The 26,865-nt window shown below is 29.2% G+C and overlaps 1 protein-coding gene across 1 annotated transcript in view; it reads left to right on the top strand.

The window, feature by feature from the left end:
- Positions 1-7,864: 7,864 nt before the first annotated feature.
- Positions 7,865-26,865, top strand: part of LOC131841889 (leucine-rich repeat-containing protein 24) — a 40,540-nt gene continuing 21,539 nt past the window's right edge. Inside the window, exon 1 of the mRNA XM_059190253.1 lies at positions 7,865-8,118. The gene's annotated coding sequence lies outside the window, so the exon portion shown is untranslated. The remainder of the gene's footprint in view (positions 8,119-26,865) is intronic.

Here is a 26,865-nt window from a genome sequence, read left to right as displayed (position 1 = left end):
AATCATAGTTAAATAATTTTATAAACTCTCAGTTACTTTAACCTAATTTAACGATGTCTACATATCTCTAGGGAGTTTCCTCAATCTGTTATTTATACTATCGGTAGATGAGGCTGCTTGTGGATAGTAGTCATTTTAAAGTTTACATTAACTTAGTTAAATTTGTCTTCGTAATATGTAGAGTTAATTAGACTAGCATTGAGACACTGAGTAGATGAAGATATTTATAGTAATTTAAATCATTTGGGAATGTAAGGTATCTAGGTAATGGTATTACATAGATTTCAAAAGTAATACATACTAGTATACAAAATAAGATATAAACCTATGAAAAGTACGGATACTACGTTACATACAGAACTGATATATATATGTATATACTATACATCAATTCTGTATTTTCCCAAGATTCCATTTAGAAATCACCACTGGCCTTTGAAACCAAGCAGTAACATTCCGCTGTGGGTTGACATACAAACGATTTATCGAATATCTGCAATATGAATCATTGCAACGAAGTAATCCCTAAGGGAACATAAACAGATTTGCGACACCCGACCAACTAGACTTGTACTAAGGAAAACTTAACTGTATGTAACTTCATCGCCATGAATATCTCTATCAAGTATGATTGTATGCTGTATTCTGATTACAATAATAAGGCATTGAAATTGCTATATATGTAGGCATAACACAATAACGTTCTATTTAATGTAATATAGTGACTATGACTTGAATGTAATAACTTAACTTAATGGTCAGTAAAAAAAAGTCAAATACGTAACGAGTACGAAAATTTAAAGTAGGTAATACAAAACATATTAATTTTTATGTTCAGGCAATAGACGCGATTTAGACAATAAAAATGTAATATAATGGTTGATGTATATTGAAACATCGACTCTTGGACTGACTTTATGGGCTATTAAGAGCTTTTATACTTTATTTGTTGCCTTTTTATTACAGTTAGCCTAAATTTAAAATTCTAAATTGTGGCTAACAAAATTGCATTTAAATAGAACTCGAAAATCACTCTTGCATCGTATTTTAAGTACTTTGCAGTTCCACTAGAACCACTAAAAGAAACGACACTACTCATTTTATGCTAATGTGTCTACATGGACTTTCTCTTGAAAGATAATATATTTTTAATGAAATTTAAGTTCTGTTCATTATTCTTTATATGGAAACTGTAAAACGAATGTGTCCATCTGTCGAAACTCAAACTTCTATATATCTGTATATGATATATAAATATTCCGAATATTTGTTTATAAGTTGCTATAGGTATAGCAATGCAAACTGTACATTATATCAATGCTTGTTTATAAACCTGGAATAGGAGAACAAATAACAATATTGGAGTATGGTAGAGATGTGTATGAGAATAAAAAGTAGACAAATTTTCACCTTCATTCACATCATATATTTGACGACGTCATAATCATTAAGATAATGTTTCTTAATGGAGTCTAAAAATCAGGAACAATTGCAGATAAGTACTTGTGTATTGGTATTGAATGTCTTGTTCTTAATAAAACAAAGCCCGTGTGTCCGTCTTTGTGATACAATAATTACGTAAAATTTCGTTAAGATCCGCAGCTGATTAATGAATAGACATTTTTGCATTATAATATTAGCATAGTTTAAGTACTCCTTATATTATAATTAACAGCAAGTCAAAAGAAAGCGAAAAAGAGAAGTCATTTTCATGAAACAGTCAATGGACGGTCGGTGTGAATAATAATCAGGCCCCCGTCAAAACAGGACACTCTATTAGTGTCGGGATGTTGTCCGAAGCGTAAATAGCCGAGCCTTTTAGGTAATATTCAACGTCACTTGTTCAACAACATACTTAGTTAACTATATAGATCTATATCTCTTTATCTTTAGACATATCTAGTCCCAAACTAAACATAATTTTACTATGGTTACTAGACAACTGATAGTAACATTTAAATACCTACGTATTTTTTAAATATTTATACCTACACGACTATTGAAAGTTACATTAAGTAGATTCATACAATATTTTGTTGGGCAAGGAGAGTAACTTGAGTAATGAAGGTTAACGTTGATATGCATCGGAAAGGGACTCCTTATATATACACCCATGTACAAGGCTAGGACTATAGTTCTTTGTCTCTCTACCATATTATGTATACTGTATCAACATGGTGAATCTGTGAAATGGATCATCCATAATAATATTATGAATAAGAGCATGTTTGTCAGTCTGCTTATTACGTTTTGATGACTCAACGGATCTTAATAAATCTTAATGAAATATGACGTGAAGATTGATTGTATTACGAGGTTGGAGATAGGTTACGAGTATCTAATTAAATCATATATAATTCAACACCAAAATAAATCAAACTTCTAAATAAAAATATTTGTATACGATGGAACCACCTACTATTGGAATATAAAACAATGTTTTAAACAGCTACATCCCTAAGGTCCTAATAAGAAAGTCCAAATATCTGACATCAAATCACATTAATTATAATAATATTACGCATATACTGATAATACGCTGTCTATATAAATTGCAATTTGTATTATTATTTTTTGGTTGACTGGGTTAAAATGTAATAAACTGTTAACTGCGCCATATGCGCCACCGTTATTTGTATATTTGTGCTTTAAAATGAAAATAATATTTTTATCAGTTTATTTACTATATTACTCTCCAGTAATACATTTACAATATACTTTTGTGTTCTTTTTTATTTAATCAATAAATCAATCAATCATTAGTAGAGATGTAGACGTAAAGCCTAAACACAGTCACTTTACCAACAGTATTTCCATATAAGTAATAGTCTTTCTTATCTTTTAACTTTTTCCAGAATTAACCATTACTTATGAAATTTGGTCTACAAGTGGTTGGGATAAAGAAAGCAATGTACTATGTTTTATCTCGGTAAATGAAGTTATCCTAGTCTTGAACAAACAGAATCGCAGGTAAAAACTTGTTAGGAATACATTCCATTCCAGGCATAAAAGAAAAAATGTATGCTCTGTGGAAAAACAAAGCTATGATGATTTTTATAATTTATCTCCAACACAACTCATATTGGAATTCGATTCAAGAGTAAATAACTTGCCCTAACGCAAAAACCAATTATTTTTTCAATGAAACAAACTTTGTACGTCTACGGCTGAGAAAACATGCGGAGAAACAATTTAAATTTCAAGGAATGTGCTGGTGACACGACTCAATTTGTAGATAATAGGGGCGTAGAAATTTCTGAATTTCCAATAATCCTACATAACGAACCCAGTCGGCGCGGCACGGTCACATTGTACTGCAGTACTGGTGATGTTACGACTACGTTTACAGAATTCAAAATAAACTTGTTTATTTAAACAGTTTCATTAAAAAAGTCCTTTCATTAATCATTAATTACATGAACTATTAGTGTATTAACTATTTTAGATGTAATTGTAAATAAAAATCTAATCTCCGTGTATGCATAAGAAGAGTTAATGCAAAAGTTACATGAGTGTGTGCTGAATTTTTTTCTTGAATTTATTTTGTTTACGTATTTATAGACTCATCAGAAAGCTTGCATTACAGCAATAGAACGAACTAGTGAAATAGTAGAAGAATAAACTACATATTTAAAAAATATATCATAATTGTGCGTGTGTGATTTTCTCCGTGTGAATTAAGATAATAAGTGTTCTAAGTCTTAAATGTGATATAACATATTTGTGTAGATAGCAGATAGCATAGAAAGAAACACTGTCGTTTAAGCGCGGACATCTTTACAAACTTTCGTATATGGCTATATTAAAAAAATATACTATCTCTATAAAATCTGTTTTTCAGAAAATGTTATGATAATATTTTTATATCATTTAACTTCTATATTTGACGTAAGAAGAGATTCAATATACAATTATAATGTGAACCGCGATGGCTCAACACGACATCGTTCTGCTGAATTATAAGCACACATAAGGCTGTAGCTATGTATGTGAAGATATGAAAGCCCCGTCTGTCGAAGTAATGGGACGGTCCGGTTCGTTAGTCTGATTCTGTCCCTCCACTCTGATTCGACTGGTTTCAACTTTTAACTGAATAGGTGCCTTCTACTTTAACTCAATCAATTCATGGGCTATATATCTAAGAGTAGATTTTTGTGGACATTCTATTATTAATATTTTTAATATTAATGTGAAAGTTAATGTTTCATACAGTGTGCCTTCTAGTTCGTTTTTCACTGCAAAACTGGTGCTGTAGAAAAATGTTTTAAAATACGTGGAGATATCCCGAGAAACATATTCTAAATTTAATTTCAAAGTTAATTAAGACGAGCATACGAATTAGAAAATTAGAGATTTTTTACACACACTAGAAATTGATTTCTACTAATGCAAATAATACTTGTGATATGATTGAAATAGAAAAACCCCATTAAAAATTCAGTGAAAAAATTTTCACCGACGTACGGTCAGTATAGTCTCTCAATCAAATCCCTACCTGCCCTAACTAGGATTATGACCGTGAGTATTTTAGTAGATAAAAGGATTAAATTTATTTACACCGAAATTACAAAGTATAATTTCTTTTTAATTACGCTTGCCGTTTGGAAATAATGGACAAACAATGTTTTGATTACATTATTTCCTTATTTACCTATCCCTCGCCTGGCTTTAATATGGTGCGTCACATCACGGTGTCTCTTAATCACTTAATTTCACTCTAAAAAGCAGCGGTAGTATAAACCGCACAAATGGTTGGGATCTTGCTAGTGTAAATTGAGTGATACAAGAATGAGAGTGCCTCCCTTGTTTATTTATGAACGGTAAGTAAGTCGGCTATGGCGGTACTGATGTCTTTTACACATCTTGGAATTTCTACTTGGAAATTATACAAACGCATCTCTGAGTCTCCGTTTTACATTTATAACGTAATGAATAGCTGTATCCCATGCATTTAGCCACGTGAATTAGGATAAATGTTCATTTAGCATATGACCTATCTGTGTGTAAAATTTCTTCGAACATCGTCTAGGGATTGAAGAGTATTTTATTTAAAAATCCTTATTGCCTTTGATACTAAATAAGTAATAGAGTAGAATGGATGTGCTAGATTATTTTATAGAAGTTTTCTTTATATTTTTGTCGTCATATTGCATATACAAGTTTTTGCCATTATAAATTTTATCCTAGATATAAGGTAATTTAAAATATGGTACTTTTATACCAACTTAAATAAAATACTAAATACGTGCTCGTTTATGCCTAATGCAGTAACAAACGTACATCTTTATAAACTTTCACAATTATAATTATACTACAACTGTACGATTTCAATTATGCTCCTCGGGGCGTATTCTCAGTTTCATGAATATTATCTTAGGATTTTGACTTCATACATTCATTACGACTAATCTGGGGGCACGGCAGTGCCTTCGGCTAAGTCGGGCAAACAAGATGTGGCCATACCATCCTTTACTCGAAGCAATTCACGACACGTAAGAAATTAGTATCTTTATTTTATTTTAGCGTAGTATGCACTAAATATTAAGAGTAAAATGTGTGCTTAGCTGAATATTTAAAGGAGAGCATAGAGCTCAAACTAGTGGTGTTCGTTTATTCCACAAAAATAAATAAAGCCTTTACGCAACATCATCTATGATTTTATTATTAAATATTATGAAAGTATTTAAAATTAATAAGAAACATATGTAATTTATCTGTTTGTGGGATTTTTTTAAAGATTAATCATTTAGCCTATATATTGACCCATATTTAACAATATATTTAATGAAAATGTATCTAAATACAAGGTAAATAAGTAAATACAAGGATGTTTCAATAATACTATTGTAATATACTAACATTTAAAATTCTTAGATACTTGGAGTAGGTGTAAACTTTGTAAAATTAGCATCTACATATATTATTATTACGATTAGTATAAAAACAAATAATATAAGTAAAACTACCTAACATACAAATTTTTCGAAATATTTTTAAGTTTCAGGGATATTAATTGGTAAAATATAATATTTAAAATATTAGTACTTTAATAACTTGGAATGAGAGATGGGGAAGGAGACAAATATATATATGGTAAATGTGGGTCTAAGTAGGATCTCACAATTTATGGTTAAAATTTTGTCCTAAATAACATTATATAATAATATGTTTTACATTTTAATACTATGGAATACTGCATACTTTTTAGCAGTAATCTTACTAATTACGAAAATGGTGTTCGTAGCAAGTAGTAAGATCTCAACATCGGCTACATATAAAGGTGGGCCATTTTGATACTATTGTTACGCTTTTGCAAGGGTACTCAGAACAGTTGATCCCGAGTTTATTGCAAATCTGCGCTGTGATGCAGTATCACAGAATTGTGTGTTTGCTTTATGAGACACTGAGACAATATAACAATGAACATCAATATGTGTATCTAGAATAACATGAATTCTGCGTAACGCAAACTATATGTATACAAGTATTAGGTATGTAAAACTGTCAGTGGCCGACAGTCATCGTAGAACGAAATCTTCTGTTTTCGGTTTATTGCCTTATTTATTTACTTATTTAAATATCACAAACAAATATAAATCATTGCCTTTTATAAACTTTTAATAACTTATTATAAACTTGTGATATACAGGTATGTATAGTTGACCACATAATTCTTATAATTACGGTAGTAATCTATCACTATGCGTTGGTTAATCAGTGGTCACATTTTTTTGTCTATTTCTTTACATTATTTTATTATGTAGTATTAATTCATGAGAGTAAAAGTAAATAAAAGATATAATCATAATCATAACTCGGACTGATAAGGATTTACCTGATATAGCTATGTAAATAATAAATTATAATTTTTAGTCAAATTCATAAAGTAAATTTTTATTTTACTAAGACTTAATTGTATATTTTTAGTAAAATTAAAAAATATGAGATTTTTCATTTCACCATGACTTTGTTCTTTATATTTTACGCAGTGTTGCATTTCAAATGAGTTCGCACAATATAAATATTATATTTTTTTTCAAATTTCATATTTCGATGATAATTTTTAAATTCAAGTTTTACCCTCCTTTTGACTCATATTAATTTATCACAATTCAAGTTAGTTTTTTTTAAATAATGTTATATGAATACGTACTTGCCTGTTAGTATGAAAAATATTGAATTTTAAACATACACTGTCGAACTGAACTGAACAACCTGTCGCTCGCGGCTAAAAATTAATTCACAGTGTTACGTACTCGCAAGAATTAATCAAAAATAGCCATTACATTATTTAAATATTTATTACTTGATGAAATAAAATAAAAATATCCAGGAAACAAGTATATTTAAGTTTTATAAAATAAACAATAATTTAAAATTAATGTTCTATTATTGCAATGAATGAATGATTAAAATTGAAGGTGGCATATTCAAACTTTATACGAAAAATATTGTCCCCTTTAGCCTACATGTTAACCCATTAGCAACATGAACAGTGAAATTTAATCTAAGATTCTTTCATTTTTGATTTAAATATAAACACATAGTAACAAAATATAAATGCATAGTTTTCGTTTGTCACGATTTTATACTCTATAATATAGTATGTAAAATATATTTTATTTACCGACCTGTAATATTACCAAACCGACTATCCAATATGATATATACAGATACAGAACTGGTCATACAATCCTTTTGTATTTGTCCCGACCACACTTGCCAACCAAGTACTCATAAAAACTTACCACTTCATCGAGTGGGTTTCCATGAATCGGGGAGTGTTCGGGATAACTCGGCGCTCTTCGACATCATTCGCCGTTTTGGGCGGGCGGAAACTCAGTCTTTGAATACTGTAGCTGAGTTTAGACGTACTCCGTTCTCCCTAAGGTTTTACTGTGACATCGTTAAACACATAGTAATTATTGTTGATAATCAAGGCTCGAGCGCGACTGTTAAAAAATTCGTAATAAAATTTAAAAAACTTTAATTAGTTTGAAGTGTAGTGTTAATTAATGTTTATAGTGGAATTATATTGTGAATTAAAATAATTGACTAAGTACATCTAAAATGATGTTAACACGACCTAATAAACGTATAATTATGAAATTAAATAAGGTAAGATAAATAAATTAATTAGATTTGATTATTACAGACATAGGAAATATATTTTATATTTCCTGTGTCTGTAATAATCAAACTTACCTATTCTTTCATTTGATTGCGATTATTATAGTTATTGAGTGTACAACTGTGTTTTTTTATTCTAACCACTGCTGGAATAATTTTATTTATAGATAATGTTGTAACACAGAACAAGCACTAGAAATCCAGCTAATATTATCTATAAATTTTATATTTCTATAGCGGAAAAAGAAACGCGTAATTTCATTGTCCCAAAAAAGCAAAATAAATACAAGGTTTTTGTATTCGTATTTTTGATTTCTTTTCAATAATGAGGAAAATATTGTTGGATTAAGTTTAGTTTATCTTAAAAATCTTTCCTCATTGTTTTATTTTTATAGTAATGACATTCTTCGATATATTATTAATTGTATTTAATAAGTTCTTTGCTTTACATGTTAGCTGCTTATAATTCCTATTTTACAGCGATATTAATTGATACATAATTAGAAAATTATGAAAAATACGGATATGCAAATTAGGCATGCACATTTTGTTTATATATTATTTTATAACACGTGGGTATTTATTTGAATAAGACTAGACTTTAATATTTCGAAAAAATCACAAGTAAAGTTACAAATTGAATTACTGTTATGCTCGGTTTAGTCAAGTGGTATTTTTTTCAGATCACGAGCATTGCTGTAGTACTTTGTGATAAAAATGACATAGTCATATTTATGTAGTGCACTTACAATAATCATATTTTTAATATATCAGTATAATATTATGGTTATATTATTTTGTAATAAAAACTTACTTTACCCAACTTCAAATGTTTAAGAAAGTTACAGTGAAGACTTGCTTACTTATTTATTAAATACAACTTTGGTTTCTGCAGAACGTATTTTCAATGAAGAGAAAACAACTCTTTAAGATGTACCTTGCACAAATAATAATTATGTTTTGAATACTTAAAAGGATTTTTAAATAATATAATAAAAAGGCGACCCTTACATATTATTTAAAATTCCTTATAATAAACACTATTAGAAATTGTATTAATAATTGATCTACTGACTTCAAATAAGATGAGGTTTTTAAGTCGACTCTATTCTTAGTAAATATATAAGCCATATTTTTATCAATTCTTTGTCAGCGAACCAAAGTAATACAACCAACTTATACATAGATTTTAATAGAAATTGAATTTGATTTTAAACTATAATTTCTTAATTACAATTTATTCTCATTGAATCCGTCTTTTACGTAAGCTTAGCATTATTACTGTTCTAAAGGATTATGAGGGATTAACTTTTGTAAAGGTATTGAAAGATGATTGAAGTAGCTAGTAAATGTTGCCGGTTTTCAGCCAAGTAACTACATTTATTATAGAATTTATATTTTGTTAGGCTTCGTTGCTGTAAGTAGTACCTATTCTAACATCTCGATGGTTTGCTGATTTAAACCTTACTTATTAATGGTCGCGGATAAGTTTCCCGTTATATTATCAATATTATAACCATGTACATTCTGTATATATATTTAAGCATGTATATTAGTTATTGAATCTTATAGTAAGTTAAGTTTTGTTTGATATTAGATAGTTGTATGAGGTTTCCACGATTGTTTATTTAATTCGTTATGATTATGAATGTGTATGTTGAATGATTATGTGGTATTACTGATCTTATTGTATATATTTCAAACAATGATACAAAGACAGCACTAAAAGCACTACAATTCCATATTGGATTCGCGATTGGATGGCGCTACATAATTAAAGATCATTAAAACATTCTAGTCTCAGTTATTCATGATATTCAACAAATGCCAAAGGTATTTCGTGTCAATAATAATCCTTTGCCGTTTCGCTTAGGTTGGTCAGCCCACCTCAATATTAGTGGGGTAATTTTATGATATGTATGATTACATCGATTGCTTTCTAAATAATAGACGTAATTACAACTAATTTCCTTTGTTACATTTTCATATGATTAGGGTCGCAAGGTAAAAATGTTGTAGCTGTTGTTCATACACTTCAACAGCATCACAATATACTAGGAATCTCAAGGTAATTCTAAGTCACTAACAGTCATGTTTGTGGTCTTGTATTCGATGTTAAAGAGAAAGAGAAAGAGTTAAAGTTTAAGTAGAAAGAAATCCTACGGTAAAAAATAAATATAGTCGTTTTCTTTTCATTTTTATGGTAAATGCTTATTTTATAACAATATTTATAGTATTATATAATTGATTCGTTTTAGGAGAGAATTGTAATAGTAACAGTCGTATCGACCAACCACTCGTAATGTAATGTAATACTTGGGAATTGATATTTGTATCCATTCAGCAATTTCCTCTGTGTTACCGAGCTCGTGTTCGCTGTTTATCTTTTTCTTTTGTAATATAGAGGCAAATATGTTCACTAATGTAAACATATTAATTTACAGTTATTAAACTACAATCACTGAATGTTTACAGTTCGCATTACAGACAGGTTATAATATTTTATTGCTTTAGCAATACATGATATTTAAAATTTCTCAAATATTATTTTAATAGTAATAATTAATCACATAATATATGAACAACATTTCCTTGGAAGAAACAACATCTACCGTTCCATCCGAGCTATTCAGGTTCGGAATATTTCTGGCCAGTAGAATCAGAGATATGGTTCGCGCAAGTAGAGGGATAGTTTGCAATTTAGAATATCACATCTATTATTTTGATTTAACAAAATTTTATTATGTTATTGGCCAACTGGACCACCAATTTTCAAAAGAATTTAAAGAAATGTTTAAACTGTTTATTATATATAAATAAATATGACATTTAAATTTGTAAATATCACATTGTCACCATTCAAGGGGTAAAATAAAATAGCAGATATTTAAGAATTTAATTATTTTACTAATATTATGAAAGTGAAAGTGACTCTGTCTGTCTGTCTTAAAAGCCAAAACTTCTGAACTGATTTAAATGAAATTTAAAGTCTAGATCTTGAGATAGGACATAGGTTACTTTTTAACGCTAAAAAGGGTTATAAGAGACTAAAAGAGAAATTTTTTAAAAGTTTAAGCTTCAATCTTATTTTTTTGCGTATTGATTAAATATAATTAACGAAAATGGGTTGTAAGGGTCAAAAGGGGAGTTAAAATGTTATATGCATGTATTGTCATTTTTTAAAGCTAGAAACTTGAAACCCATTTTTTAGGCTGTTGAGAAAATATCAGTACCTACCGCCACAGGACTCATAAATGGTTACAGTATAGCGACATCTTATCATTGGTACATGATGACACTAATATAAGTAGCATTAAAAAAAACAAGAAAAAGGGTTATAAGGGGTTGATAATGTATGTATGGTATGTATGGAAGTATCTTCATTTTAAAGATAGTAGTTTGAAACTTAGTTTTTGGCTGTTGATTGAATTGTATGGAATTATGTATGGAAATTTCATTTTTGAAGCTAGAACGATGAAACTTTTTTATTGGGTTAGATTATTAATATATATTTTTTATTATTTGCTCAAGGTCACTATTTTACGCGGACGAAGTCGCGGGTACAGCTAGTTATAAATAAAAGCATGTATAGTTAGGACAACTGAAATACCAATAAAATATAATATACTTAGACTTGTAAAGTTTAATTATAAAAACGTCCATTTTTAGTTAGTTGTTTCTTACACAATGTCGGTGAAACAGAGAAAGAATTCTGCAAATCCCACAAGAATCGCAATAAAACTTAGTTTATACAGATATCTTTCTCGTATTTGTGAGATATTATTAAAGATACGCAGCTAAATTTGTCAAAATTATTATTCACAAATTGGATCGCAACAAAGTTGCCGTAACTACCTTACGATTGTCAGTTGGAAACTTCTTGACTGAATCACTTAGCAGCCGATCGTCGAGGCCTAGTAAGTAGGTATCCGACAATTAAAATTTCCCAACGAGTTGGACGTTCAATTTGTCATTGACAATTATCAAAGTCATATTGGAAATTTGTTTCAATATTAGAAATCTTTTGAAAACGATTACGAATTGTCAGTAATTGCGCTTTCATCTATGATAGGATCGCTCAGGTATCTGTGTTCGTATTTATTATGAGTTATGGGTATTGCCTATAAACTATAGAGTTTATATACGTATTACACCGACCTTAAATAAATGAGGCAAGGAAGAAGCAGATGATGATGCTCTATGCCTATACACTAATTATGTTGGGGATAGTTAGGGAACGTTACTTGTTTGTTGTTTACCTCTTTTCTTGTCTTGGTACCTAAGTTGTCATATACATTGTCCAAATTTTATCCTAAATATTTTATAAATATACATCAAGTTTAGTAGCTTTATATAATAGCTGTGCCCGCAACTTCGTCAGCGTGGAATAGGCGACGAATGAAGAATTTACAAATATTCATTCCCCTTTTTATTTTACCCCCCTAAGGTTAAATTTTCAACACCATTGAAGTTTCAAGCTTTAAAAATGACGATAATTCCATACAACTCATCATCTCTCCTTTCAACAGAGATAATCTATACCCTAAGGTAAGGACCTCAGGTTCTATTATAGATTATCTGTGTAAGTACCAAATTTCATATAAATCGGTTAGTAGTTTTGCCGTGAAAGCGCGATATACAGGCCGACAGACATAGTTAGTTTTGCATTCATAATATTACCATGGATTATTTGGTACTAATAGTATATATTATTTTAGTAGTAAATTACATAAATGAATAATTAGTTCATTGCGAAAGTGATTAACTACTCCGTACCAGACTACACAGCTAAGAGTTGACATCCAAAACTACGTTAAGACATTACAAAGAGAACACCGGTAACCTTTGTTACGATTTCGAGAATTGAAGGAGCGAAGTGTGTTTAAACGTTATTTAGGGAAATCACTTACCTTTCGGGAAGTTATTAAAAATAATTAAGTTACATAACTTAACATTTTCGTGGATTGTTATTTAAAAAATTCTGATAAAAAACCTGTCGCAATACTAATGTTTGAATATTACCACAGTATTAATAATACACTGTAATTTATTACTCTGCAATATTTAACTATTTAACATAATTATTTGATAGTATTTTTTTTTTATTTCGATTTAGACGTAAAAATATTCTTCAGGTATTATTTACTAAATATCGCTAAAAGATTGGAAAGTTTATTTGCATAGTTGGAAAATAGCCTGAAGTGCAATGGCTGGTTATCTGTCCTGTAGTTGCCTGGTTCGTTACCCACTAAGGGGATTACCGACGTCCCTTGCTGCTCGGAGTCGACGTGAGTACCGTAACTACTACAACAGTAAATACATTAACGTACATCATGCAAATAAATATACATATCGACTACTTATTGTCTAATTTTTTTTAAATATCCGTATTCTTTTATCCTATTATATTTCGATTTTAAATGAGGGAGAATAAAAAAAAGTTGGATATACTAAGGACTGAGATCTTATATACATTCTTTGATTGAAGATAAATACGAGTACATACATTTGCGGAGACAATCGATGTTTTTTATTTGACTAAAAATCTAACTTATCATATATTTTTCAAATATATAAAGATTTCTGAAATAATTAACTTCTAAATGAATATTGTTAGAAAAATAGCGTATTATATAGAACAAATCTTCAAATCTTATTAAGATAGATTATTAAAATTCAGTTGTTCTTGAAAACAATTATAACTAAACGTGCTATGTTTATTTTATCTCAAAGAAGAGACTTAACTAAATCGAAACTATGATAATTTTACGCCATAGGTATCGCCCGCAATTTTTATCTGTTCAAGATATGAAATACATAAATTGGATGTTTTTAGCAAGAATTAAATATAGTAATATGCAAAGAAAATTATACGAACAAATCAAGCTTGGGTAACTACATCAAATTGCTTTGATCGTCCTAGATCAGCCTATTGTAAGTGCACGCATCTATCGTTTTTTTTAAGTTTACGATTCACCGGTATCACTATGAGTTCCGATTCAATTAAATTTTGGAAACTTTAGGAAAAAAAATATACGCGTTTCTGTTACTTATGAAACATAGTCGTGTCGACAGCATTACTGTATTAGCATAAAATAATTATTTAATTGAGTTCTTTAGTTCTAAAGTTATGCATTACTGATTATTTTGTTAAATATAATTTTATTTTATCTAATAAGAGTTGATTAGTTTTAAAGTACTCATCTGCTCTTTTAGTAGCGTATGGGCAGGCAGTATTACCATGACATTAGTTATGACTGTATCATTTGTTATACATAATATATGTATATATGTGATTTGTAGCTTCGCAGAGTGAGTTTGATTAATTAATTTGATTTATTAACAGCATTAACCATCACTGGAGGGTTAATTCCAAGATTTGACGCTCAAAGTTTTTGATGTCAAATTGAATTAACTAAAGGTCACGGTCTACGACGCCCACATTATTTCATACCTATCTCTTTAATCTATGACCAGCCAATCATGATAACTATCAATAAGTTGCGACGATTAAGATAAAATTATAAATATGTAAGTTAACACAGTAAACTAAATTGGAACAACGACCAAATGTCGGTGTAATATCAAATAAAAATATGGAAGAAAGTATATATTGTTTTTTTGTGAATGAGTTTCTATTCAAATATTTCTCTCTGTCTACCCTGATCTAAATCTAATCTAAAAGTAGATAGATATATACGGAATTTTGTTGTTATCGCACTATATGAAACTTTCTGTTAGAACAAACATCGCTTGTTGTCTTCTATCAAACTTTCATGAGTGTCATCACAGGAAACACGGTCCTTGAAAGTTTTTTTTCTGAGTATTTCGCGTTGAGTACATGGTACTTAAATAATTTATATGCCTACTTGTAAGAGAAGAGTGAATTAAGGATTGGTTATTATATACTCCCCATGTATAATATGGCCAATTCAACATAAATTAATTAAAATTATGAGAATTTTTAAAATGAAACCTGGAAAACGTACATTTAAAGGGAAATTAGACAACACAATAAACATTAGAATAGAAAACTTGGTAGCTTTAGAATTAAAATTGTTTTAGACTTATATTATTTAAAATACAACGTAAAAATTCTTCGCTAATGCAATCAACGAAAACTGCGTTATAATTTTTATTTTAATAATACTAGAAATATATTTTAGATGATAACTCACTTTGTTTTTAGAGGAGACTGTATCAGGTGCCTCGAGAACACTTCGTTCAACACTTGACATTTTTATTTTATTTGATTCAATTAATAAAATCGAATTTACTTAATTGTAATTAATCGAATGTTCATTAAATAGTTTTTGAACCTTCTGGCCTTATTTTATTTTCTTTTGGTATATGTTTTTGTTTCTAATAAACCGCAGAATGAAAAGACAATCATTGGATCGCTGAAATTATATAACTTACTTTTCTTTATATAACTTATAATGTCAAGAAAATAACTTATGAAACAATTAAAACTACACCCACATCAATTGTTCATAGTATTAAGGGATGGACTTCTACTTGGCTGCCCATAAAACCGAAAATTCTCCACAAATACTATTTCTGCCTTAAACATGAAAATTATATTAATTACTTTTAACTACTGTTGAAACAAGTTATTAACCGTTCTCGTGACCTTGGGTATGTTCGTAAATTATAACTTAGTTGGTATATGACTTGTTCCTTACTAATAATCAGTTTAACTCAGGCACTTATATAATCCTACTATAATTATAAATCTAAAAGTTGTTGGGTTAATCAATCGCGCGTATACGGCTGTATAGAATTGAATAAGGGACTATATGTTCAAACAATTGGTATTATCACGCAGGTAATTGCAATAGGTAGGTTTATACGATAAAATTGATATCATTATATAAGTATCGAAATGTATTTGTTAGTAATATGCATATTTTATAAAGTACTGTCCTTAATTATAATTAACCAGTGGCCTGCCCCGATTTGTCCTAGTTGTTTAAAATTTTGTCAGTTTTGTATCTATTAAAAATTATATATATATATATATATACAAAAAATGTTGTATATGTCTGTTTATATATATCATCATAGAATATTGTATACAAATTTATTTGAAGTATTGAAAAAAATTCACAAAATGTGATTCTGGAGTCTATTAAAAACAAAATTTGCTCTCTGTTATTATTATATTAGTATACATATATAAATACAACTTTAAAAAGAACATTTTTATACCATTAATAATATTATTGTTCCTTTGAATTTGAAATATTTGAACTATGCATTTTTTACCACAGAAACTTTTTTTTAATTTAATATATTTTACACGAAAATGTGGCCTATATTGTTTATTATATTTTTATGTTTTGTAATTGTGTTAGCCGAATTTCTTACTGCGTTAGAATACACAAGTATTTTTATATCTTTAAAGGAATCTTTAAAGCTGTTGTTTTATGGCCGTCTCGTGGTGTAACCGTGCGATTACAGTATCACGTGCCGCGGTTCACCAACTTGTAAATTGTGCTTTGTTTGAAAAGGCAACTTCATTATACAAAGGCGTATTATCCGTTTAATAAATATCTCGAATATTGAAGCAATGTTTCAAGTTAAACAACTAACAAAATAAAATAAATCGTACATTATTTGCCAATTAAATTGTATTAAATATATTGAGTAATAGATAAGGTCCATATTAAAAAAGAATAGTTTTTTAGCCGAATTTTAAAAAGAAGAGCTTGTCAGAACCAAACTACATTCTGAGTAGGTACGTTACGTAATATTCACACTAACTGCCTTAGATTAATGCGAATATGAAAAGTATGATAATTCATTGTGAAATCTATAGGATTTACTCTTATGTTCCTGTATAATAACTTTGCCAAGTATATTTCTTACATGTAATAACGACTTTATCATTATACTATGAAATATAATATTTTATCATTTATGCTTTCCACTCTTAATACACACATAACTTACATTTTATTTACATCGGTAACTACATTGTCCTTTATTTATATTATCCTTTTTTAAAAATAAATGTAATAAAATAAATATAAGTACCATTACTATACGTGTACTTCATTGTATTTTTATTATTACTACATACGAAATATTATATATAAAATAGTAAATAAATAGTTTTAAATGTTTTCAATTAATCGGCATATTTGAAATAAATAAAACTTGGTAAGATTCCGTGATTTTTCCAAATTATATGTCTATTCTAGTATATCTACTCTAGTAATTATACGTATATATCATGATGTATACATTAAATTTATTTTACACAATTTCCTTTTATGTATATCTGTGTGAAAAACATTCTCAGAGCATTGCTTATTCGTTCATATTAGCCACTATAAATTATATACATTTTTGTTACATAGAAAGCAATAACTAGAGATCTTATAAGAAAATAATTACATCAGTCTCAAAGTAGTTAACGATACCCCGAGCCCTGATTTATTAGCGTTCGGTCATTACAGGGCACGCCCTAATAATGTGGCCATTTAATCTATTGAATATCACTTTATTATGAGTATCAATTACCTAGTTTTTATTGCGTTTATTACACATTTAGGTGTATGAATCATCTTTATTCTACTAGTGTTGGTGGATATCCCATTGAGTATATCGGTAAATATGTACATACTATCTAACTGTCTGTTGGTGACAGAAGGTTAAACATTAAGGGTTGTATGTATTCATAAAGCCATATTATAAAAAAAAATTTTGAATTATGAAAAAAAAGTTTTGGTGTGAGCCACCCTTAACGCTTAGGGGCATAAAAATTAGTTATAAACCCATTATCATATCTAATAATATTCATATAAAATGTCATCAAAATCAGTTAAGCCGTTTCGAAGGAGTATAAACACGAAACCACGAAAACACGAGAATTTTATATATTAGATTTGGTGCCTTTGCAACGATAGTTTTATACAGTGGCTACTTCATGTTGCTTGCCAAAAGATTGCCAATCGCTGATTTAAGGCATTGGTACTCCACGTGCGATCAGGCTAAGATAGATTGCGGGGTACGTACATAGTATATTGGGAAGTTTCAGTCTGTCTGTCTCCACCAAATAAGGTACTACACTAGTCTTGTTGGACGGGCGGTTTCCTAACTGTGAAGTTGGAAGATTCATTTCGAAGTAAAACGGAATTGTTTTTTTTATGGATGGAACATTTTTTTGTATGGATGTGAGTAGTGAACCACGTTACTCATTTCTACTCAGTCATCAAAATAAACAGTCTACAGATGACTACCTGAATGATTCGTATTAAAAATATGATTATGATATTACATGTAAGTATGTTAAGTAGCAAATACAGCACGAATGTTTCATACTTTCGCGTGATTGCTTTCCTAGACATAAATAAATGGGTCAAATTAAATACTACATAAAATATTATTGCGGAGGTTGGAAGTAATTATATATGTACCTATATATTGTGATAAATGTAATGCTTCATGTACCTACCTACAAGTGCACAAGTTATATGGAGCATATTCGAATTTAATAAACTAAATAATATTACTACTATTTTCATGTTTCATCACTACCCAGGTGGAAATAATATTGATTTTATACCTTCGTGAAGATTGCGGTCAGTTTTTCTAAATACGACTGTACGGGGGAAGTAAGTCGGATCATTTTAAAGTTTATGAAAATTTAATACAGTATACATGCAGTCTCCCTCCCCTGGGTATATATACTAGTACATGTACTTATACTAGTATATGTGTGCATTACAAATAATTTTCACTTTCTCAATATCGAATTGCGTTTATGTTTTGCATTTTTACTAATATAAATGTTCAAAATTTGTATAAGTTACATTTTCTGTCATGTATTCTTATAGACTTTATTTAAGTATATGTATTATGTTAATATGGTACTGGACAGTAGCGTAGCGTAGTAGTAGTAGTAACTGGACCACAGACATAGAGATAGATGTTGCTAGTAGCACAATTTATTTAAAAATTAAATGTGATATTAATAACCATATTAAATAAGTCTATGAATATTTCATATCATATTACAGATTTTATAATATACATATATGTTATTATTATAAACTAAAAGCTACAGATTAAATTAAGTATATACAATCTGTAGGTAACATTTACCAATTTAAACTATTTCAACATCAATTTTATACAGGATTTACAACATAAAATGTACTCGTAATTATAACCAGCAGAGGCTCCTAATATAGGGCTAAAAATTTATACTGAAACATCATGCATTTGCGATGTCTATACAAACATATATCTATGGTAGCGACCGTCAGAACTGTTTAGATAGGACAAAAGCTCTAAGTGGGTCTTTACAATAGCTCTGACACCTCCTTGTCCTACTTACAAGCGACGATATTTATGGCTACGTACAATAAATATGGTATACACGAGACGGTAATATGTTCAACTGCAACAGCGAAGCGGCCAGCGATTTATAAATCTAAACTTCAGCAGTAATGTACAAAACTTTGGTCCGTTGGTATATTTTTATTCAAAAACTGTCTTGTATAAATTTCTCTTCTGAGAAATTTCGAGAAATGTTATTTTATGAAAGGATTAAAATAAAACTATTATTTTCATTCTTGTTATATCTAATGAGAAATTAATGTATTTTCGTAGTAAAATTACAACGTTAAGATATAAATAGTGACATGAAAGATGTAAAGTACATTGTGGTACTCATAATAAGAAAAATCGAAGTTAAAGTCATTATTATTGGATATTTTTATTTTAATCCTTTCATAAAATAACATTTCACGAAATTTCTCAGAAGAGAAATTTATACAAGACAGTTTTTGAATAAAAATAAACCAACGGGCCAAAAATTAATATTATTAAAAAAATAATTAGTTTGTTTTGTTTCAGACTTCATTATTGTAGTAAAATATACATATACATACATTTACAAATGTTTCTGTGCAATTTTACTCTTTTCTATATAATGCAAATAAAAGTATATCTCATCTAAGTATTTAGATATTTTAAAGGTGAACGATTGAACGATAAACTATTTAAAAATTTCGATACACATAATCGTACAGTTTGTACAATAAAAGACGTTTTTATATGTATACTAAAGATATTCTAGGCGTCTTACATATTTTTAGAAACTGTAAGAAACCCTACGTTCCTTGTGCGCAGACAACATATGGCGCGGTGATAAAATTTAATGTACTTACATTACATTACAATGTACCGGTTTTTGTGTAACACAAATAATGTTAGGAATACACAAGCCGTCATTTTTATAATGAAACCGAGATCTCATAATTGTGTGCTCCGCATTTATGAATGTGATATTGCGCTAATTTTATGTGATAACAATGATTATATAAGATCGGTTATATTGGGACGCATTATTATTTACTATTGATTATATTGAGTAATAATTATCCTCGATTTCATGTTATATTTTTCTAGATTAAATGTATCCTGTAGGTAACTGTTCTTGTTTTGTCTTAAAAAGATATCCGTTTGTTGTACATTTATCAACATAAATGTGTGGATTTTATTCTATTTTTAGAATTGAGTAATCTGTGTGATTCCGTGGTAAGTACTAATTATTATGCATTTGCAAATGCACAGAATGGAAGAGAAGTTTGCAGTTGTATTAAGTGCATAAGAATGAAACTTTAATTAGTCCATCCAACCGTTCCGGGAAATAAGCATTAGGTATATAAAAACAGATAAAAATAACATAACATGGTAAGAGTTCAATTTGAATAATTTTGTATACTCATTTTTTTAATTCCCATAACACATTGATTAAAGTACCTAACTGTTTCTAGGCATCGTAATTATGACGTAGTATTTTGATGAACACATCGAAACATATTTTTTAATTCGTCACGATAGCTACAAACGTACATAATTAAATTGTAACTAGAGCCCTGTTTTGATAAGCCCTTAAGAAATCTCAAACATTAGGAATTCGTGGCCATTCGCCATTAACCTTTAATTGCCTCCTTTGATAGCATTAGCAATAATAAAAATACTTCAACACAGTTTCATTAGAGCGATACGGATTGTGTACCAAATAATTGATAGGCAAAATAGTTGTATGTATATGATATTTTGATTTGTGGTTTCTTGTCAAGGCTGGCATTGTTTCAAATATCGGAAAACCAAGCACGTCCTTAGTACTGCGTGTGCGGAATGGTAATCTAGCGTTTTCAATATTTTTTCTTATAAAACGAATAAAATATTACGTATTTTTTGTATCGATTCGAACGACCTGTATTGCCATGTCGTGTTATATAAAGACGGCTATTACGTAATAAAGTGTTTGTAATAGCCATCTCCTATAAATAATGCGCGTATGTATTGCATTTGTGGGAGTGTGCTACCTTACTGAATACATAAATATGGTTGCTGTATCTATCTTTAGCACGATATAATTCAGTAAAAGTATCTTTCTTTATACATTATTACATACACAATTAACTTAATAAATTAACTACTAAAAGAAAGACGCAGAGCAAGTATACTTTGAAAGAGTTCTCTTCCCGCAACATTATAAATCATTAAAAGGAACATATACATTCAATTATTATTCTAAAGAACATAAACTTACCGACTAGGTATAATCAACTTTTTATACTATTGTAATATTATCAATACAAAAAGTATGGCTTACCTTTTCACGTTTACTGTAAATTGAATTTAACGTAAAGATAGACTGTATTACAAGGACAAACATAGGCTATACTTTATCCAAAAAAAAAAAAGCAAACATGTGTATTTTCCATTAATAGATTCTATTTTTACAGTATCGTTATGAATATTTATGTATTACATACTATAAGTATTCTATTGTTACTGCTGTTCAACGGTTAATATTTTGTTAGTGGCAAATTGGAAAATTTACAATATAATTTCTGTTGCCAGAGGCAAAGCATGATTGTAGGAATATTGATAGATAAATTTGCAATTACTTTTATCACAATGTAAACTCTGGTTTCTCTGGTTATTATGCATGTAAGTATCAAATATTGTACTTATGGTGCCACCAATTAGATAACAAATTCTTCAGCCTACTCTAACTGTACTTTAATGTATAGATTATTGATTTTACAGTATTCAATATGTCTTTGTAATGTTTGAAATTTTTGCATTGTTTTCTATGATTATTTGTGTACTGCAGGTCGTTTTTGTATCTAAATATAAATATACTACACCATGTGTTATACAATTTGTATGCGGCCATCAAAAAATTATCACGACTAGTAAAATTTTTGATTATAATAAAATTGAAGTTTTTATGATTTCCACTATTATAAATAATTGTAGCAAAATATTAATACGCATTTTATATACATTTACAATCGTATTCTTAATACGATTATAATGTATATTTATATTAAAGAGGTACTAACCATACGGTAAATTGTCTTATTGATAATCGAATATCCGACTGAGATAAAATTGTCTCCCTAAATACAGAAGATCCCTAAGAGGGTCGTGAAATTAAAATCGTACTTTACTATATTGTATTCGCAAAAGTATTTATAATATATATATGATTTCTTATATTCACGTTACAAACATATCATTATATAAATATACATTGTTGACGAAATGATGAAAGCAAAAAAACTTAACATGGTAACATGTCGCCGAATATATTTTAATTCAACGGTCGGTAGGCCTACCCAGATTAATTTCTGTTTGTCTGTTTTGTTTCAGTTTTTCTGTCAGAAATATATTTTAGTAACATTATAATCCCGGAAATTTGTGAGTATAGATGTATGCATAAACTGCTGAGCTGATTTTGATGAAACTTTACGATTCTATAGCTTGTATATCTAAATCTCACCTAGACGATAATTTTCATGCCAGTGACTCCGCGGGCACTGATAGTATAATATAATAAAAATATATAACTTGATTTTTAAAGTTTTGTTTTGGGTGGATTCAACATTGCCACAACGCTCTTACTTTATATTATTATATATATAAATCATTGTTATTATTATTTATGCGTCACTACTAAACATAATTCACGAGTTTCGCCCATAGAGAAGAATACTACTATTACGCTAATTCTAATTCGTCTTTAATTCACATATTTTTTTTTATTAACGAGTCGTGACATCAAATTGAATAAAGTATGTAATATAAGTGTAGGCGGTCTTGGTATTTCATTTCAGAGTGGACCACAGACGCGAACACTCGGTTAATACAGTACTTGTTTTTGATGGAATTCTAAAAATTACAACCTAAAAAACAGACGAAATTTTCCGAAGCATGTTTTGAATACGTTAAGGTGACAGCTGTTTGGGCACCATAGCAAGATGATTGGATGGGCAGAAGATCAGATCAGTTTGGCTATCGTGTCGAATTTACCAGGCACTAATAATAATAATTTTGAGTGGGACAATGTGGAAGTCACGTCACGTAAGATGACACCGATGCGATTACCTATAGATTTAATTCTTTCTTGTTGTTGTGATGATTTCACGTTGTAAATTAATGTTCTTGTATTTTATATTAATACATCAGGTTCACAAAATCAAAGTGTTATTAAATTATTTCCCTCCACTCAATTTCCTGTACCATATATAGGTACTTACGACTAAACTGAGGGTGCGTAGAACCAATTTAAAAAGAATTTCGGCAAAAGATTGCGTGAAAATTGGATTAAGCAGCAAGCAACTTTTGGGGTTTCAACAAATTCCCAGGGAAGGTTTAGTGTATATTTGAGTATTCACCTACATATGTATATTAGTAGAGGATGTATATTTTTATTCGAATGAAATATTGAAAAATGTTCTGCAAAATAAGTAAGGCCCCATCAACGTGGTCTACTACTCTGAATCGCACCCAAAAGATCGTGAGTATAAATTTGTCAGAAATAAAAAAATGTGGGTATATTTATTATTATTTCTGACCGACTCTCCGGTGAAGAACCGATATCAAGCCAAAAATAATCTGATCCGATGCGTGATATCAGAAGCAGAAGTACCCGCGACCCACTGAATTCAAAAATAGGTACCCAGGGAAATTGGGGTAGGTATGTCAAGTTTTATATCCACCACAATAATAAGTGGTATCTAATACTACATCGAAAGTTGACAATACCAACTTCTTGTATAATTGTCGAAGTCATTACGAAGTCATAAATTTATTATCATTTAAAATACAAAGTTGTATAAAAACAAATAGTTCCTGAAATAATTTCAAGAAATAAGAAAAAATTTATTCGTTTAGATAAGCGAATAAATTTTTTCTCTGTGTCTATATATTACTCGATACATTAGTCCATTATTTACTAATTACTAACTACAGATATATTTATTTAAATCAGATATTATAAATACTGTATCTATTGTATATATTCGTAAAGGTATTTTACATTTAATGTTGCTAATACATTCTATAACGCGAGTTATTTGTGATTCCAATAAATATATGTAAATAGTCTACTATAAAACCAATGTTGCCACAAACAAAAATCAAAATACATTTTAGAATTATAAATAATTTCCATCAAGGAAACTACTTGTATGCTTTTGTCAGCACCTAATATAAAAAAGCTAATTTTACCATCTATCAATCTTATCCCTCGAACTGAAACATAATAAGGCACACATTGCTGTTTCATAGTAAAAATAGTTGTAATGGTGGTACTCGTAGATGGCCAGGGGAATTATACAAAGTTCTAGTTTCCATATAAAATGGTACTTTGTTATAGGTTTCTTTAAGTGAAATCAATATATCTTCTTATAGTAGGTCTATTACATACTCTTAACATAAATCAAATCTACCGTCAGTTTCGAGTGTTTTTGAGTAAAGAAAAACTAACAAAGAAACATAGCTGTTATTTTTTTTTAATGTTTCTGTACATATAATTACATAAATAGAAATTCATGTATAAATTTAATTAAGAAAAATGTGGTAATGTACTACATTTTTGTTAAAGGGAAATAAATATTTTAAATAGTAGTCGTAAACCGAACAGACCTACAAGTACTACAAGTTGAAAGTGAATAAGAAAATTAAGAATAAGATCTGTAAAATTCTAATATAAAACCTATAATACGTGTGTGGTTCGTGATAGTCCCTACAAATTACATACCGCTTCAGGGCTTGATTGTAACATAGTTTATGCTCGTTATATTTGTTACATTTTCAAACCAATGTTCGTTAAATTGGATTATTGTTTGTTGACCCTTGTCGTAGTTTCATTATTGGGTAAAGTGGTTTACATTAGATTCCATAATTTGATTGTAGTTCGAGATATACATCTATCATAAATATTTTGATAACACTTATATTTATATATATCGTCAAATGTAGACACTAGGTACTTTTCTGACTTGAAAAAAGACTGTTACTCTGTTAGTCCTAGTAAGGTAATAAATATACAGACAGAATGCTTACGCTTTTATAATAACATACGTAGTACTAGACAGCAGTTGTATCTCATATTATTAACATGTAAGTATGCTTTTAATACAGCATAGTATACAATATTTTGTATGTAATATTATCGAAATAATATACTGAAATGTGTAATGAATAGAAAAAAATATACAAGACAAATAAATTAAAAGAAAATAACAAATTTCATGACGCTTTTATCTATGTATTTTAGCATTTTTAAGAATGGGACAGACAGAAGTTTGTCGTAATCTGTAGTACCTACCTAAATACCTATTACTTTATGACAATAATATAATATACAGTGTGTAATTACTAAATATTTAATAATTGTGTAAAAAAAATCATACTAACATGAAGATTGACTGTATTATAAGAACAGACACAGGCTGTCCTTTAACTGAAAAAAAGCCGTAGGTAAGAGCTAATAGAATCTTACTAATATTTTTTATGCGAAAGTTGGGAGTATGGATGGATAGATAAATAATAATAATAATCTCAGGACAATTCACACAGCGCCATCTAGACCCAAGTTAAGCTAGTTAAAGCTTGTGTTATGGGTACTAGATAACTGATACAAATACATAGATATTATGTATTTTTTCTTGTAAATACATACATATTATACATAGAAAACACCCAGACTGATACAAACAATCATACTCATGAATACAAATATTTGTGCCGTGCGAGGAATCGAAGCCGCGACCATCGGTCGTAAATCGGTGTCTAGCGGTGTGCTAATACCGCTAGACCACCGAGGTCGTCAAATAAATGGATGTTTGTTACTCTTTCACACAAAAACTACTAACTGAATTTTGATGAAACTTTACAGTAATATAAGTTATATTACTGTAACGTTATGAGACGTATATATAAATCATAATAACACATATAATATAAATTTTACGTGGGTGAAACCGCAGGCAACAGTTAGTACGATATAATTTTATCCATACTGTCATTCATGTACGCAATTGTAATATTAAAATGTTAGCTAAATTTTGTTCGAGGAAATTAAGTATCCTTTTAAATCTTACTCGTTTATATAAATTATGTTGCATTTTTTATTGTCCTTTTGATTTCATGACAAAAGGAAGAGCGAAAATATGTATATTTTTGCTTTTAGAGGCAAAGGCAAGAAACAACAGCATCTTAATCTTTTTCTGTGAAGGAAATTTTAATTGTACTCTCCGATATTATAACAATGTAAGCATTGTATGTGTAAAAAGGTATTTAGCGGGTTCATATATTATATATCATTATGTCTAATTTTATGTAATTGTAGCTTCTGTTTGTTTCTGTAAAGTAAATCATATTATATTAGGACTTATGTTATATTGCCTATAT

The sequence above is a fragment of the Achroia grisella genome, unplaced genomic scaffold, assembly GCF_030625045.1.
Source record: "Achroia grisella isolate CSIRO2021 unplaced genomic scaffold, CSIRO_AGI_Agris_v1 utg204, whole genome shotgun sequence".
Lineage (NCBI taxonomy): Eukaryota > Metazoa > Arthropoda > Insecta > Lepidoptera > Pyralidae > Achroia > Achroia grisella.
The sequence above is the reverse complement of the archived record's forward strand: the minus strand, read 5'-3'. Positions and strand labels throughout refer to the sequence as shown.